At 36.5% G+C, this 14,111-nt stretch overlaps 1 long non-coding RNA gene across 1 annotated transcript; it reads left to right on the forward strand.

Moving 5' to 3' along the window:
• Positions 1-2: 2 nt before the first annotated feature.
• LOC136253349 (uncharacterized) lies at positions 3-12,112 on the forward strand. The gene is made up of 4 exons (XR_010700086.1): positions 3-66; positions 292-343; positions 2,664-2,812; positions 11,927-12,112. It is a non-coding gene; the product is annotated as an uncharacterized lncRNA (long non-coding RNA).
• The last annotated feature ends 1,999 nt before the right edge of the window (positions 12,113-14,111 follow it).

Here is a 14,111-nt window from a genome sequence, read left to right on the forward strand (position 1 = left end):
TTTGTACAGATTAAAAATAAAATGAAGTCATATTTTGGAAAGGGATCCAAGTATTCCACTAACATGGTAAGTTATTACAGAGTATATAAGAATAGTTTTATTAGGCAATATTCCCTAATCCACTTATATAGCTAGCTATAATCAAGTATCATACTATAGCTGTGTAGCCTATGTACACATTATAACAGAAATATATAGCTGTATGCATTTGCATGTCTTTAGATACTCTGTCTGCCCTGCAAATGTTGTGGATAGTAGCTAGTATATTAACTATAGCTATTCATACTTTAGATTGCAGGTGAAAGCAGTATACGTACTAGTAGTAGAGGAAGAACTAAGAAAGGTATTTACTGTATGTATATAGTATAGTTTCAAGTTTTGGTGCAGTATATTATATTGTATTTCTTTGGTTAAATGCCACTCCTTTAATAGTCTGACATTTGAATAGCGGCTGCATGACTGTGCCTTTAAGAGATAGTGCATAAATTCTGTCCTTCAATTAGTACCGTGGCTATATTTTGAATCCTTAGTTCTCAATAGTTATCTGCTTGTCCTTGGGTTAGAAAGGTGAAGTAGGCTATCCTGCAGTGTTATTCAGTTCTATTTGCAGTAAGGAAAGAGCACTAGTCATCTACACTGTGCGATTGGAGGCCATACCTTTCATCTACTTTGGTGCACATCGTGCTAATACAAATAAGTACATGCTCTTATAACAACAGCTGTTGTTTGATATACAGAATAGTTGCAGCACTTTAAGAGTTGTTTTTATGCTATAAACACTGCCTTTGCCACCCTTGAATAGTACTCGCAGTGGTTTTTGACACTAGGCCGCAGCATTTTACCGAGTAAATACAGTACAAGTATACATGTATGCACAATCAACTGATTCAGAAACAGTTCATTATGATAATATAAGCACATCACATTAATTGTAAACAAGAGATTACATTTAAAGGAGTCACTACTTCAAGTAATTTTTGTTTTCCATTTTAGTACTAATTTTAATAATTTAATGACTGGTCTTTTAGAGTACCTTACTGTTGTATTAGAGTATTATTAATTTATGAATGAATTACAAAATCCATCTACTACTGCAATATACACATGTATACACCATTCACATACGTTCAGGTTGTGCTGTTTCTAACAATACTAGGTGCACAGTTAAGAAAATAAGTAGAAATTAATGACCAAGGGATAGTTAGTAAATGATAAACCATGTGCATAACAACAGCTGTTCTTCTTAAACAATGCATATAATAGTGACCAGATTTGCGTCTTCCACACATCCTTCCACACATCCTATTGTATGAACTTGGGATAACATACCTTAGTGTCCAAGGAACATAAAAACCTGAAATTTTCTCCATCCATTCTACCATGTTGGTTTTCGCTGCTGACCGAATTTCAAGTAAATAGCATTTTGTAATCTGAAGTTATGAATTGTTAAAGTTGGTCCCCTGTTTGCAAAACTAGTCACATTTAACAGGCACAATAATCTTCCTGCCTTTTAAAACACATTAAACATTTCAACAAATTAAATCTGATTGGCAGAAAACAAGGTTTCTTAAGCATATAGCTATCCATGTGTGGTGTAACCGATACAGAGAGGCCACACTCTGGCACTATTTATAATTATGAAATTAATTCCTGTAATGTTACACTAAGAGGTGGGTTCCATTGTTCACATTGCATGTTGCTTTGTTATCACTGCACTAACAGCTATAAATAAATCCACATGTGGTACTTTGAGATAATAAGTCACTCTCTAGAGTTCCTATGGATAGAATCTAACAAGGGGAAAATATGCTGACCACCTGGCAGACTCCTGTAAGCATTCGAGCGTTAATCTGGCTGCAGGTTCGAGGCTTCCCAGGTCCAGTCATGGATTTTGTCTTCTTCTCCACCTTTCAATAGGCATGCGTCTATTATTCCGGCATAATTTCGGGAATAATAGGTACTGAAAAGCATTGGGGAATATTCCGGAATAATCGGATGAATTCTAAGAATAATGGGTACAAAATTATAAGTTTTTGTTGTGGTGTAGTGTAAAAATCTTTTAGATTTACTACCAAAACAGTGCAAGCATAAAAACGGTGAAAACGATCGAGATACTCTAATAGAGCAGTCACTTATTCTAATAGAACAGTCAACTTCTAGTCCATAATTCTAATAGAGCAATCACTTGTTTAAAAACCCTAACAAAAATACTAATTTGACACACATATTTGGGAATAATTTGAGAATAATAGGTAGACTTAGGAATAAATTTGAGCATAATAGGTGAATAATAAAAAGAAGTGCCAGAAAGAATAATAGGAAGATTTTGGAGCATAATAGACTTAAGCCTACCTTTCAAACATACTTTCTGTAACAAATTTAAACAGGCTGTAGAACCAGATGTCCTAAAGACCTTCAGCACTACTTGTGCTGCAAAGCCTTAATAAAAAAAAGCTGAAAGGTGTATTATTAATTGAGCTGAACTCTAGGAATTCATTTTTTAGTTCAACAAATTTTTGCCATCAAAAGATCTCAGCTCTGCTTCAGTGATTATAGCATTATTCCTTCAGGTTGTTTATCCACTGAAGTCTTACCTACTGTATAATTATATACTGAGAATCATGAGATTAAATTCTTATCATAATTCCAATTACTTTATGTAGTTTTAATGACGAAGTTGACTAATAAGCCTGGAAGTAGCTGTGCAGTAGAATTTAGTGTGATCAACAGTACAAGTTTGGACAATGACACAACAGTTTCAAAAGGTTATAAACACATTGCTGATGATCTAGCTGATAGTCAGGCAATATAGGTAAATATTTTTTTAGAGAATTTTATGTGTCTGTGTTCTATAGTGTTGCTGCATATGTATATTGTGTCAATTCATCTGTATAATAATCCTGACAGGAAATCTGAGTTTTTAATAAAAACATTAGTTCAGGATTGAGAGGTATTTTAGGTACAAAAAGTTAACAAAGGTATTTTTAGATACTGATGTGTTTCTCTAAAATATGTACTGAAATACCAATTTTAATGTAGTAATTAAATTTTTGGTGTTTTAGTGGTGGCCATGTATGAAGCTACCTCATGCTGTCATGCTGTCACTTTTACAGTGCAGTAGACCTATATGTGTGAAAGTATCACTCGCTTTATAAAAGTTTCATCACTATAATTATTATACTGGGATACTTCAACCTTACTTTGTAGTACAGTTATTATTTTTATTTGAACCTTAGAAAACTTTTACCATCAATGCAGGGCATGATTGTACAGTGGAATGTCCCTTATCTGGACCTCTAAGATCTGGGTACCTCCATTGTCCAGACAGCCCATATTGGTCATGTGGTGTGTAGTTTATGATCATAATGCAGTTTGGTTTAGATGAAAGCACAAGGAGGGAGCCAAAAGGTTATTGTTTACCTGTTTGGTGGCTTTTTTTATTCTACCAATAATAACTACCACTGGTGATAATGCATTTTTACAGCCCAGGGGAGGGTAAGTATAATTCGAGGAAAACGGGAACGGGACGGAAAGCAGAAATGGGAATAACTCATGGAAAATACCTGATAAAGGTCATCAAGTGTCATCATGCTGAACAGGTTGGATTTTGCAACACATTGTTTCTTTTTGCAGCATTGTATGGATCCTTTTGCTAAAATGAGTGAAACACTCTAATAGAGCAGTCAAGATTGTTTTGGTAATTATTGCACCAGGGACCCACATAGATGGCCTGTGATGGACTATAGCCATCACAGATTAGGTATACAGACTAGCTAAGTCATCAACATTAAAAGTTAGCTACTCCCTTGAAACCTTACAAAGGATCCTAATTAACTGACAGTACCTGCATATAGATGTGGGAAGTTGTACCTGCAACCTCAGGAACAAGTCACATGATGGGTATGTGGTAACTGGAGTATGTGTATAGGTGCATGGCTCCAATGAAGAGACTAAGCAGTCATGCATGGGGACTCAACAAGCATACCAGTGCTGCATACATAACTTAACTCCCACCATATGACTTCTTATCTGGAAGCAGTAGTTAACTAAGATACTTTGTGAATCTCAGTTTTGTTCAGTATTAATTTCAAGTCAAAATAACAATTGAAAAAAGTTAAATGTTTAACATTTTAAAATGTTTATGCCAGGTTTCAAAGAAATAGCTAACTTTCAATATTGATGACTTAGCTAGTCTACAAATCTATGACAGCTACAGTCCATTAATTCACAGGACATTAACGTGGGTCCCTGGTAGGATAGTTAACAAAAATTCTTGACTGCTCTATTAGAGTATTCAGTGCAGGTGACTGCTCTATTAGAGTGTTTCAACCATTGTAGCAAAAGGATCCAGACAATACTGCAAAGAAACACTGTGCTGCAAAGTTCAACCTGTCCAGCCTGTGTTATTGCTTGATGACCTTTATCAGGCATTTTCCGTGAGTAGTTGCCGTTTCCATTTTCTGTTCCCGCCCTGTTTCCATTTTCCTCGAATTCTACTTACCCGACAATGAATGCTCTGTAGTGACTTCCCCCTCTGCCCACTAAACTGCATAGCACTAACTGATTGCAGCACCAACACTACTTGTATTTAAGTTAGTCACTTTAGCATAATAGCATGTTATTATTCTTAGTTAGGATATTTCTGAGATATAGACAATAGTATGTACCAGACCACCTGGATAAGAGAGGTTCCACTGTAAGTGTAAAATATAATGTACCCATCTTTTAGTGAGTACAAATTGCCTAGATTGCATGTAGCAGAGGATCAAGTCATCACTGGGTCTGGGATATTGTTCTGCATTCTTCACAGATTTAGATACATGTTTCTGACTCCCTGTATTTACAGGCCTACCCTTCAGGTACCTAGTGGGGGATAGCACTTTATGTACCACTCTGCATGGGCAGTCAAAGGTGCCGCCAGTGCCATAATTTGTATATGGCAGACTGCAGCAAGTGCATTATAACTTATAATGCACTGATTGTGGTTTTGCAGACTGCAATGAGTGCATTATCAGTTATAATACACTGACTGCAGTGCAATATACAGATATTGCACTGGCTGCGGTTTTGTGCAGCATTGCACAAGTGCTAGCAGTCGAGACCATTACAACACCTCACCTAATAGGTGGGAAGACGCTTCATAATTCACTTGAATTCTTTTATAGCCTAACATGTAAAAGTTGATTGTGGGTCCATAACGTCACAGATCAAAGGTCAACCTAGCAGCTAATGGTGATTGAAAAAGCCTACGCAGTAGCCAAAATTCTAGTCTACAGTACATACTTATAATCCCTTAGGCTACTAATTCAATTCAATTCAATTATTAGCAATGCTACAGGTGTGGTTGTACAACAATAAAAGTGAGTTAAGTGTACAATTGCACTAAAGGTAATCTGGTAAGTACCAGACCCCATAACACAATAACTTGATGCCATCCGAGCCTAGATTAGACCATAGTCCATCTTTGACAATGAGTCAATAAAATTATTATTCTAAATACTCCTCACTGTTACATTCAATTATGGCAGCCAGTTTTTGTCTTGCCACTAGATTCGAGTTTAGCCAGTGTAAATGGTAAGAATTAGACTAGTAGTGGTTCAGTAGTTAGGTTTTGTTTACTTTGACCATTTTTAGCTGCTTTTCTTCAAGAAAACAATCACAAGCAATCGAGTTGATCACATGATATGCTGAGCACCATCGACGATCAAGAGCCAAACAGTGAATTCAGGTTAATGCCATGCTATGGCCCATAGCATACTAGCTTTGATCAACACGATATCTCAGGTCGCTGTGGTACTATAGAGGGAACGTCACTGCAAATTTCAGCTTGGTCATGCACCCACACAAAGAAACCTGGCCTTTATAAGAGGTGCAGCTGCCTTTGAGACTCTCCCAGTGAGTGGTACATAGCAGTTATACAATGTGCACTCGTGCTCAGCCAGCATAAATGCACTCACCTTCGGGCCTAATGGCCCTCAGGCTTGTGCGTTTATTTCAGGCAGAGCACTCATGCCCATTGTATAACTATATAATATACATACAGTATATAAAATATTATAATGTATATAGTGATAATGAGGTATCTTTCTCAATAACATATTGTTCTTCAAAATGAAATACGGCCATCTCTAGCTGTACTTGCATGAATTGTGATAAACTGAATTATAATATTTACAGTGGAACTCCTCTAGGACGGGGGAATTTATTTGTGTCCTTCATAAAGAGGTGTCCTTTATTCAGGGGTTCATAAAGCACTGGTACTATTGATTTGCAGGGACCTAGACATCTGTCCTTTATTTAGAGGCTGTCCTCAATTCAGGGGTGTCTTTTAAGAGGGGTTCCACCGTATGCAGTACTTTAATGCTTCAGCATCACTGACAAAATGTATGCTTTTGTGTAACCACAGACTAATTTTTTTTTATACACTGGATATTCCATGATATTACTGTGGTACAGAATTGTTAACAGTGTATACCGTAGAGTCTGGTTGTTAAGCGCATGTATTTATTAAGCGCATATTGTTTGTTAAGCGCACACTCGGTTCTGGTACTTAACCATGGTTGATAAGCGCATGTATGGATGAACACGAAAATCCAGCGCTAGTTGCAGCTGTACAAGAGAAGAAACGCTAAGGGTTCGCTAACAGTGCAAGGCACGAAATTTAGTGCGATATATGGAGGTGTGGCCATCGATATGGCCTAATAGCTAGGGTCCGCAACACGAAAAATCGATATCCTCAAATCAACTAACTAACTATTGTCATGTGTTAGGCTAAGTGTAACTTAAATAACACCAGCGTGGCAGCCAAGTTTGTCACTTTCTTCTGGTAGAAAACGGTACAAATGTCTTAAAATCACGTGATTTTTCGTTGCAGCAGTTCGTAGGGTTCTTCGTATGCCACAATATTCACTCTCAACATTGTTCAAGTAGTCTATCATCAACTCAAAGTATTGGTGGTTTGATTATATTGGTCAGTTTCTGGTGGCAGCACGATCTGTGCGGCTTTTTGGCGACAGGCAAAATGTTTCTTCCTCTGGAGCACAGGACAAGCAGAGCAGCAACTGCGCCGTGGGTCAGCAATGACCAGTACTAGGTAAAGTACCTGCATGCGGAGTATGGTTATAATTGAAGCTTGTTAGCCATCTGGCTGAGCCATCTATATACTGAAATTCGGCCAAAATGAAACGATTTTTACAAATAAATACCAGAATGGTTGATACATCAATGAGACAGTCTCCAACAGCAAGGATACGAAGCTTATAAACACATAACAATACGGCTATCTCGCCCAGTAAACGCATAGAGTAATCTAATGCATGAAATAGGCACTCACGTGATCGAAATTCAAATCGCTGAAATATCCATGAAATCGCTTTGATTTCTGAATAGGAACCATGCAGTGTGCTCCTTTTGTAAATATTTGTGTTAAATGCTCACTCAGGTGTGGTCTGGGCCAACGCAGGTGTGTTTTATGCTGTGATGGCATCATAGGGAGAGTCTCAGACTGCTGGGCTAATCGAGATGCTGAACCTAATGCACACAAACTGATTGTCACTTGATTCCAAGTGATTTTAATATCATTGGAATAGATCATGGTTGTATTTTTCGAGATTTGATTATCGATCACGTGAGTGCTTATTTCATGCATTGGATTGCTCTATGCGTTTACTGGGCGAGATAGCTGTATTGTTAGGTGTTTATAAGCTTCGTATCCTTGCTGTTGGAGACTGTCTCATTGATGTATCAACCATTCTGGTATTTATTTGTAAAAATCGCTTCATTTTGGCCGAATTTCAGCATATAGATGGCTCAGCCAGATGGCTAACAAGCTTCAATTATAACCATACTCCGCATGCAGGTACTTCACCTAGTACTGGTCATTGCTGACTCACGGCGCAGTTGCTGTTCTGCTTATCCTGTGCTCCAGAGGAAGAAACATTTTGTCTGTCGCCAAAAAGCTGCACAGATCGTGCTGCCACCAGAAACTGACCAATAAAATCAAACCACCAATACTTTGAGTTGATGATAGACTACTTGAACAATGTTGAGAGTGAATATCGTGACATACGAAGAACCCCACGAACTGCTGCAACGAAAAATCACGTGATTTTAAGACATTTGTATCGTTTTCTACCAGAAGAAAGTGACAAACTTGGCTGCCACGCTGGTGTTATTTAAGTTACACTTAGCCTAACACAGGACAATAGTTAGGTAGTTGATTGGAGGATGTCGATTTTTCGTGTTGCGGACCCTATAATAGCGTACCTTCCACTAAAGTAACGGTGTCATCTAAACTATAAATTCATGCTATTCACGAAGGATTTGAACACAAACTGAGTCAAAATGCGAAGCAACTGCAAACCATACCACCACAAGAGGAACAAATCCATCATAAAATGTTTATTAGGCGCATGCGCTTAACAAGTATATGTTAATTTCAAATTTTTTCGTCAAACATTTATTAAGCGTATGCACTTAACAACCAGACTCTACGGTATGTAACAATTATTGCTGAGATAACACTGATGCTGACATATATCTGGAGCAGCAAGAATACAAGTAACTATGTATATGCAATAATCAAAGCATATTATCGTTGACTCTTATGCTCTACATTCTGTCTTGCTGCATTCAGTCCTTATTTTTCCTTTGAAGAGCATGTAGAACATGAGTCAATGATTAAAGCTCAAATAAAATTAATGTTACATAGTTGTACTAATATTCATTCTTGACTGCTCCAGATATCAGCTCTTTCAGTTGTCAGTTACTTTTCCCACCTATTTTACAATCAAGCTGTGTTTGCGCGGAGGATTAATTTACTATTTTTAAATCAAATGCATTGATATAAATTTGCATTATGGGTATGTAATTTAGATTCTGTTGCTTCAAGGTACAGCTTGTGTAGCCATTGTTGGCAGCCACATGACCAACTGGTAAAGATCTTACTGCTGCAATAATGCACCCGCAACATTAAAGACGATTCAGTTTTTTGCTCCTTTATGCTCATATGTAGTACAGTAGATATGTTTGCTCTATTTAACTGAGTGGCTGAAACAGATCATAATCAGTGGGAAGTTAAGTTAACTTATAATCTTCCTCCCAAAGTTTGAGCCTCTTGGTGGAGCAAAGTAAACGTGAATGAAAAATAGCTATAGGAGGACAAGCTCGGCAAAGAAAGTTACACAGTAGGGCAGACCAGTTTGATGGGATTTGTCACTCTTGGAAGTGCCCCCAAAATTTTATTAGCTTTGTGTAAGCTTGTGTCACTGGGTAGCCATTTATGCAGAAAAATTTGTAGTAACTCTTCTGAAAATTCTTATGGTGGTTGACTGCTCTATTAGAGTATATTGATCTGTTGTAGTGTCTGCAGGACCAATAAAATCTTCCTTTCCATCAGACCACCACCTTTGCTCTGAAAACCTGCATTAGTAACAATACTATAACTTGTACTGGAACACATGTCAATTATCTCTCACCAACTCTAGTTTGATGATATCCAGTAACCTAATAATAGTGTGCAAAAAGATGCATTTCCTGGGGTTTTGTGCAAATCAAATTATGACAAGATTTCCAGTGTCGGGAATGTACAAAATTCCTGGATTGAAGGAAATTTAAATGGAACTGTGTAAAGAATTTATTTACATTTTGTTAATTTTTACAAAGGAGTGTGCCAAATTATATTCAAGAATTTTTTGTGAAAAGCATTATATACTTTTCCTGAAAGTTTCATTTAAGTCTTAGTATAGAAATATCATGGAACATTATATTTTCACAGTGTAAATTCATGCACATAATTATAACGAATCATTATACCTTTCAAACATTATATTCTTTGAAACTTTTGAAGTATATTCATAATTCATAATGATGATGCTGATTGTATTTAGGTAGTCTTGTTCAAAGCAAATTATTTGTTAAAGAATTTCAAATTGCCAGGATCTGACAAAATGCCTGATAGCAGCAGTGTCCAGTATAAATGAAACAATGATTGTAGTAAAAAGTTGATAGAAACATTAAGAGGCCAAAAAATTAAGAAAGCATAATCATATGGCTTCATGCACAATCTAAATTTAGGGAAGATATAAACGATGGCTAACTGGCTGGGCGTGTGTAACAGATGCTGCTTTTTCAGGACTGATTTGCTTCAAACTATAGGTCAATGACTTACAGTAGCATTGATGTGTACAAATACTGTTTGTGTCTAATATTGTGTTGAAAGCTTGTATCATGTCTATGAGCCTAAGTGACATCACATGAATTGTGGTGAGGATTACAAAACTATTGACTCACTGTTGTAGTGCCTCACATTGGTGATCAGATTTGTGAAAGGGGTCTTCCACACATCCAATTCTTTGAAGTCCAATTCTATGAATTTGGAAGAAGACCATAACTCAATGCTCAAGAAACACATTAACCTGAGAAATTTTCCATCCACTAAGCTATGTTGGTGTTCACTACTGATCAAATTTCAAGTCTATAGCCTTTTCCATCTGTAGTTATGAGTTGTCAAAGTTGGTAAATTAGATGTGTGTGGAAGATCATTTTGCAAATCCGGTTACATTTATTTTATGAGATGTGCACTTTTACTTTCTAGACTGCACTACTCACTACCATGAGTCTTGATAAAATAGGTATATAAACAAAGTACTGGCTGCCTAAGAAATTACTGTTAGTTCATTTGCACAATTCCAGATAGGCCTGCGCCTATTATGCCGGCATAATCTTGAGAATAATAGGTCACCAATTTAGTGAGAATAATTCAGGAATTATAAGATGGTTACACTAACAGGCATAATTTTAGAATAATCGGACGACCACGGGAATAATCGGTGGAATTAGCAGACGTGTCTCTTCTTGATTACCTAGAAGAAAGAGTTAAACTACTACAAATGATATAAAGCTGACAGGAGTGCTGGCTGAAAAGTACATGAAAGCCTCTAAAAGATTGATATACTCTAATAGAACGCTCAAATACTCTAATAGAGCAGTCAGATCGTTCCATGTTACCAATCTGCAGCCAGCATCAGGGATTTAACTGCACAATTATCTGCAATTCTGAAACTTGTACATCTTATACCGGTGTATCTTCTTCAAGTCTTTGAGCATTATTATCTACCTAACTTAGTACAGTAGATACAACACATTATAATACACTAATAATTAAATACACTTGAATTATTGCTGTAGGTAGCTATTCTAAGTCTGCTGTAACTATCATGGGCTAGAAAAATGATGTGTAAGGTGGAATGCTTCATATATGGCTATTAATAATTCAAACACAACTACTTATAGCAGCATCTTGAAAACTAAGTGACTAGCCACATATATATACTGAATGAGATTAATTATGGAATAATAGGCTGGATACAAGAATAACAAAAAGAATAATAGGGGGATTTTTTGGGAAATTCTGGAAAGAATAATAGGTAAATTTTTTAGCATAATAGGCTCAGGCCTAATTCCAGAACAGCATTGCAATAGCCAAGGAACACAGGGAAATAAGAGTGGATTCTATGCACAGTACATCTCATATAACAGATGACCATGACTGCATTTATATATAGAGACTATATTTCAGCAGGGGAAATCTATATAGTCCCAAACATTCCGAGCTATACTATTATAATCAATTCTGGGTGAATCCATTTTTTAAAGCATCAATTTTAAAGCCTTAAAATTCTAATAGATTTCTCCCAAATCTACCTGACGTAAATAAGTAAAGGAAAGTAGATGGACAGATGAAAGTCTCAGTTTAGAAAACCAGCCTAATAGAATACGATTGAGAATTGCAGAGCATATATATTAATTTTTAGAATCATACACACCAGAGCTAATTCTAGTATGCTAACACAATAAGGAGAGGGGGAAGTGATTACATAAATGCAGTGGTCTTGTATGATACTACTAAACAACTTTCTTATTACAGGTTAGATATTTTATGGAGAGAAAGACTTTGCTGTAAGATACGTCACAGCTTTATTGTGCATTTGAGAGCATACATACATGTATTTCTACTCAGCTTGTACCATGTAAGTCATTATATTTATTATTATATTACATACACAGTTACATTATATTCCTTAACCATGTAAAGATATTTTAATTTTATCAATAAGAGTAAATAATGAAGCTTTGGTTTTCTGCAGCAACTACAAAATTTAATGCATAGAAGTTATTTGACATTTTTGCAATAAAAGCACATCAGTAAGGAAAGTTATAGGTGCCATGACTTATTTAATCCATAGCAACCTAGCTACTGATAGCTACAACCATGATTTTGAGCACCTTTATTCAAGACAATATCTGTAGTACAAGCACACATCACCATGGGTGGTGGTGGTGGGAGTCTTTGGTATAATTATGAGCAGAAAACGGCTGAGTAGGTCATATGGTGGTGACTCCAGTCTTAATATTGTGCTCTCAAGATCACTTGTGCCACTGAAATTGAAAGAAATATAAGTAAGATGTCAGAGCCAACTGTCCAATGTCTCTAGCCTCATGTTTCAGCTGGTCAGTGGTATTTCTAGGTTCCAGAGCAATTCCAGTGGCTGGCACACGTTTCTAGAAATCCACTTGTGAAAAGCAGCCAGAGTAAATCAGTGGCATCCATGGCTGTGGTATATATTTGTAGTGTCTTGGTGTGGATAGCTATCCATGCAATCATGGGAAAAGTGAACTTCATTGAACAGCTAAAGGATCTGATGTTATATTATACACTATGAGAGCGTATGGTTTGATAAACTAGTCCTTAACTTTCATTTTTACAACACTACAATATCTGTAACTATTACTTAATGACAATGCCTTACAATTCCAACACTAATTTGGACTGCCATATAGATTATTAGGACCCTTGTCTAAAGTTTTGAACCTACAGAAAAATGGAACTGAATCAATTATAGTGATTTCAGCTAGCAAGCTTACTTTCAGGCTAGATGGATTGTCCTTGCCACCACTCCTAATTCTGACTGTCAAGTGCTGGATAGCTGAATCACATTAGCTATATAGCCCTGATTGTGACCAGCAACTGCACTATATAGCTAACTAGATCAGTACATGTGGGATGGTGTGAAAAGATCAATTACTCAGGGGCCCAGCTAGTCTGATCTCCGTACATAACTCATTCTCTTTTTAGAGGGGGTAGGGCATGAGATCATTTAGGGTCTGAGATGAGTGACTTCATTTCTGAGCCAATTTCATACATTGACAGTTCTACTAATTTCACACATTGACACTTCTATTGGAGTAACTGACTGCTCTATTAGAGTATTCTGATCACTATAATAATTGTTTTATTTTAATTTCCGGTGTACTGTCACTTTGCTTATGAATACACAGAATTTTTAACTATGAGACCTTTTCAGAATTTTATAATTAAAAATTGGAGCATCTATAGTTAAAAACTGGAGAAATTGGAGCATTAAATATGCAGAATTTTTAACTATGAGACCTTTTCAAAGGCTCCACCTTACAGAAATTGTGTTTGAAAAGGCTCCACCTTTTCAAATGCACTTTCTGTAACAACTTCAAACAGGCTGTAGGAACAGGTGTCCTACAGACCTTCAGCACTTGTGCTGTAAAGCCTTAATAAATAAAAAATAAATAAATAAAAATAAATAAATAAAAAATGAGGTTGGTTTTTATGCGATGCTTGTCTCCCTCTGACCAATTAATTATTATATGTATACAAAGTAAAAGCATAACATTGCCAAATAGAGAGGCTGGCACCCCCTCCCAGGTTGCTATTTCTATGAGATAGCATCACTCTTAGAAATAAGTACATGCCCTTGTCAAGGCTCTTGTAAACTGATTGCAAGGCTTTATCGTGAATAGTTCAAACAGTGTGATGGTAAAAGGATTTAAAACAATTCCACATGAAGTGTAAGCACACTGCAATAATGCTTGGGAGAAATTTTGAACCAGGGAGAACAAGCAGTTCAGGGTCGAAACTTTTGTCACGGTCATATATACTGCCACGCAAAATAACAGTTTTGTGGAAACATAAAAATTCTACACAGGTTAATATTACAGTAAGACCTGCAGTGCTGGTCACTGTAAAGCACTAATAGCAATAACAGTAAAGTGCTTATAGGTACATATGCACATTTAAT

The sequence above is a fragment of the Dysidea avara genome, chromosome 4 (assembly GCF_963678975.1).
Source record: "Dysidea avara chromosome 4, odDysAvar1.4, whole genome shotgun sequence".
In the NCBI taxonomy this organism is placed as follows: domain Eukaryota; kingdom Metazoa; phylum Porifera; class Demospongiae; order Dictyoceratida; family Dysideidae; genus Dysidea; species Dysidea avara.